The sequence below is a fragment of the Neoarius graeffei genome, chromosome 18 (genome assembly GCF_027579695.1).
Source record: "Neoarius graeffei isolate fNeoGra1 chromosome 18, fNeoGra1.pri, whole genome shotgun sequence".
Lineage (NCBI taxonomy): Eukaryota > Metazoa > Chordata > Actinopteri > Siluriformes > Ariidae > Neoarius > Neoarius graeffei.
In genome coordinates this window covers 6,336,602-6,340,806 of record NC_083586.1, presented here as the reverse complement: position 1 = coordinate 6,340,806, position 4,205 = coordinate 6,336,602, and the positions used below count along the sequence as shown (strand labels likewise).

At 40.8% G+C, this 4,205-nt stretch overlaps 2 non-coding genes and 1 pseudogene across 2 annotated transcripts; 1 reads left to right on the top strand and 2 right to left on the bottom strand.

The window, feature by feature from the left end:
- Nucleotides 1-511: 511 nt before the first annotated feature.
- Nucleotides 512-676, bottom strand: LOC132866909 (U2 spliceosomal RNA; annotated as a pseudogene).
- Nucleotides 677-872: 196 nt separating this feature from the next.
- Nucleotides 873-986, bottom strand: LOC132866882 (U5 spliceosomal RNA). Its single transcript, XR_009650647.1, has one exon. It is a non-coding gene; the product is annotated as a U5 spliceosomal RNA (small nuclear RNA).
- A 3,147-nt stretch (nt 987-4,133) lies between these two features.
- On the top strand, nt 4,134-4,205 carry trnap-cgg (transfer RNA proline (anticodon CGG)). The gene has a single exon. It is a non-coding gene; the product is annotated as a tRNA-Pro (tRNA).

Here is a 4,205-nt window from a genome sequence, read left to right as displayed (position 1 = left end):
CCATTGCATGTAGGTTGACAAAACTGCACTTGTTCATTGTGTGAAGTTCTCTTTTATGTGTCATTGCTTGACACAGTGTGATTTTGTGTTATGAAGACTGCATGATGTCATGTCATTTTTGTTATATCACCAAATCGGAAAAAAGTAACATGTACCCACTAAAGTCACTCTTGGTGGTTAACAAAATTGCACCTGTTCATTGTGTGAAGTTATTTTTTATGGGTCACCGTTGCTTGACACGGTGTGATTGTGTTATGAAGTTTGCATGATGCCATGTTATGCCTGGTCATTGTGTGAAATTATTAATATTGGGTAACACTTTATAATAATGATCCGTTATAACTAGTTAATAGATCATTAGTAAACTGTTAATTAATGAGTTATTAATGACTTGTTAAGTGTTTGTTAATAGTTCGTTAAGGATTTATAATGATGCCTTATACTGGTATATTATTGTCAGTCAGAAAACACATCAAATGTTAAAATGACACACAAAAACATTATTTTTTTAAACAAAGGCACCATTCCTGAAGATAGTACAATACCAGATTGATGTGTGGAGCAGAAGGAGCAAGCCCCTATTTTAGCTCCCTGTTCAACATCTTTATTTAGAGAGCATATCAGATATTAAAGTGATCAGAACAGATATTATACTTGCTCTTAATCAAAAAGCAATAACTTTCTGTATTCAATGGCTTTAAATATACCACTTCCAAAATTTGAAAATATTAAAATCCAAAAAGGTAAACACAGCTAGACTCCACCCCCAACAGCTGGATCCTTTTGAAGAGAAAGACATTGTCTTGGGGGCTTGTGTGTGTTTTCCATGCCAAAAGTTCAATATTTCTAACATTTGACCACCTAAAATGTACAGCTCTACTAGAACAAAGCCTGCAAAAATACATTGGACTAACTAGCATTCCTCTCTCCAGAAATCTTTAATAAAAGACAAAAGATTTACCGACAATGAAGAGAACCCTGAATTACACTTAACATTGGGTCAGGTTAGTGACACTGTATTGGAGGTGCAGAAAGCTGGTATAGAGAGTGTGCACGTGACGTCACGAGGTCACGTGATATTTGTTTATCCGCCATTTTGGACGGCATGGCCGCGCATAGAACTTAGATGAACCCGTTCTAATTATCAAGTGTGTGGGAGTCGATCTTTCGAGAATGGTTATATCTTGTTCAGCATTTGGTTGTACCAATAGACAGGGCCAAAAGGAGGGCCTGTCATTTTATAGATTCCCTGCAGACGAGGAGAGACGCGCAAAATGGGTGTCCGCTGTGCGAAGAGAAAACTGGTACCCCAGTTCTACCAGCCGAATTTGTAGTGAACACTTCATATCAGGTAGGTGTAATCTTCTAATTCAATACTCCTAGTACATCTGTTAAGTTGATTTTCAGATTGAATGATAACTGCATACTTAGAAACTAGACCGTCTCTAACGTTTAAAATGGCTATGCCTAGCCCTACTACCCTGGCCTAGTCTATGACAATGTTTTATCTTTTTGGCTCATATATGCCTTTGAAAGGCCAATCCATAGTAGGGATGGCGAAAACTAAAAAAAATCTTGACCGACCACCGAGCCTCATTGGCCGATTAAAGTTGGTTAACCTATGAGTTTAAACAGGGATGCAAACGGCGGATGCGCCTTTTTCACGGCTGAATCGCGCAGATCCGATTTTTTTAGGGGGGGCGTTGGAGTGTCTGAATAATTTCATCAAAGTAAATTATGTATTAAAATTACTAAATGAGCAAATGCTGTTACAGTCCATGAAACATAGGAAGTATTAGTATGAGAAGAAGGCAGTTGGTTAGAAAGCTGCGCACATTTGCGCAGCTTCCGCGCAGGCGTGCGCGGCTTTCTGATTTTTTGTTTTTCAGACAAAAACATACATATTTATAACCCAGTCATTATCTGGAACTGAGTTTAGATTACGAACATTCTTAAGATAAAAGTCCTGCATAGTCTCTTCATGATAAACGTCTTAATGCCACTTACCCGTGAGGTTATCAAGTAGACATTCTTCTCGGGAACTTCCTGAGGTATAGTTGGGATACCCATCCCACAACAAAATATTTATAAGCTTCCAGGCTCTTGTAAGCTTTGAGGGCTTTGCCAGTGTAACACGATTCACGATTAACGAGAAAATTGTAAATGTTATGGTAGGCCGGATTGGGCAAATCGCTGGCACCGCAGCTCCGAATTTCCCTGAACAAAGATTGCGGCAAGTTGTACGGATCTGCAGTCCTCAACCTGGAACACTTTTCTACGTAACGCTGCCTCACGTCACCTTCAAGATGCTGAACAAACTTAGACAAGTAATCACTCGATGTAGATGGGGTATTTTCCGAATTTTCTTGGGGATTACTGCCTGGATCCATTACGCTCGCGCAAGGTAAACTATCCTGATGCCGTCCAATGTGGCGGAGTGGGCAGAGTACACACGTGCGGGTCACGTGACTGCACATCCTCTATAGGGTAAGGTGGACTGGGCCAATCTCTTACACCTTTACAGCTTTGTTAGCCATTGCACACAGGCAGAGAAATGTCTGACCAATAAGTGTTTCTGATAGATAGATAGATAGATAGATAGATAGATAGATAGATAGATAGATAGATAGATAGATAGATAATATTTTTGGTGGTCAAATGTTAGAAATATCGAGCTTTTTGCATGGACACCCCCCCCCCATATATACAAACCAGTTTTATACAGAATATTAAGAATATTAATAGATTTTGTTAACTCATAAATTAAAAAACAAATGAATAAATAAACAAGCATAGAATGCAAAGCCAATGAAAATAAATACAAAAAAACAATAAAATGATAAAATTCTCTGTCATACAGGACCGTGAGCCACTCTCAAGCTGGCTCCCCCCTGACCCCCAGAATGCGTATAGCTGCCACTTCAGGACCCAGCAGAGATCCTCACCCTTTGCCCACTGCTCCATCCTTGTAGTTTTTCACATCTCTTTGGTGGGCATCTATGAGAGCCAAGTACTGTGGTGGCCGGGACCACCCTGCTTGTGACCCCGGCCCCCTCCTCTGATTGTGGGCGTGCAGTGCCTCCTGCAGTGAAGATTTTACCAGCTTTTCGAGTGCGTGCAAGGGCACCATCACCCGCTTCCCCACCAGCAGGTTGCAGGAGGGCCACAGGGACTTTACCTTAAAATTTCAAACAGGTTCAATTCACCTTAAAATCAACTCTCTGTAAAGGGACACCGCAAGAAGGTCATAGGTTTTGGAATTTTGAAAAAAAGATTATGGTTGCAGAGATACGATGATTTTAGTAAAAAAGAAATAACGGTAATTGCGTGCTAACTCCCCCAACACACACACACACACACACCTCTCTACTTAACATTGTAGCACAAAACAGAAAGGGTCTACATGGTCCGAATTGGTTCTGTTAGAACCAGAAAAGGTTGGTAGTTTTATGAGCAACTTAGCTTTGGAGGTGAATCCGAACAAATTCCTGCCTGTTGTGCGCCACCTGCTCCTGCAGCTCCAACACTGTAAAGTGAGAGTGACTATTTACTGCCATTATTGAGCCTTCTGCCGAGCAAGTGAGCTTACAAAGATGACAATTACAAAGAGACAATGCTTTATCATAACTGTGAAAGTTGAACACCAAATCAGTTTAAAACAAAAAACAAACAAACAAAAAACCCCGATGATTTGTACCATGTATTAACTTCCTGGGTTCCAGAAAACAGCTGGCGCAGTTGTTGCTCTTCTTCTTCACGAGTGACTTGGCTTGTGTATTCGTCCACCTCTTTCTCCATGGCTATAGGTTCTAAATCATCCTCAGACAACTAACCACAGATTGAGGATGAATCTGAAGAGCTTTCGTGTCTTTTTCAAAAGAATCGGTATCAAGAACGCACGCCACTGCAGAGAATATGATAGAGTCCATGTGGAAACAAAAGAAGGCACTGGTGCAAATGACATCACGCATGCAGCGCCGCTGACCTGTAAATCACTGCGATCTAATAATGGCGGACGAGCTTTTAGTGATTTTTGGAACAGAATTCAGACACAAAAATATTTTTTGAAGATTAACCTTTGAAGGATATAATGCAATTCCAGCAGCATAGACACAACTTTTTGTGTGTTGTTTGGCTCGTTGGTCTAGGGGTATGATTCTCGCTTCGGGTGTGAGAGGTCCCGGGTTCAAATCCTGGACGAGCCC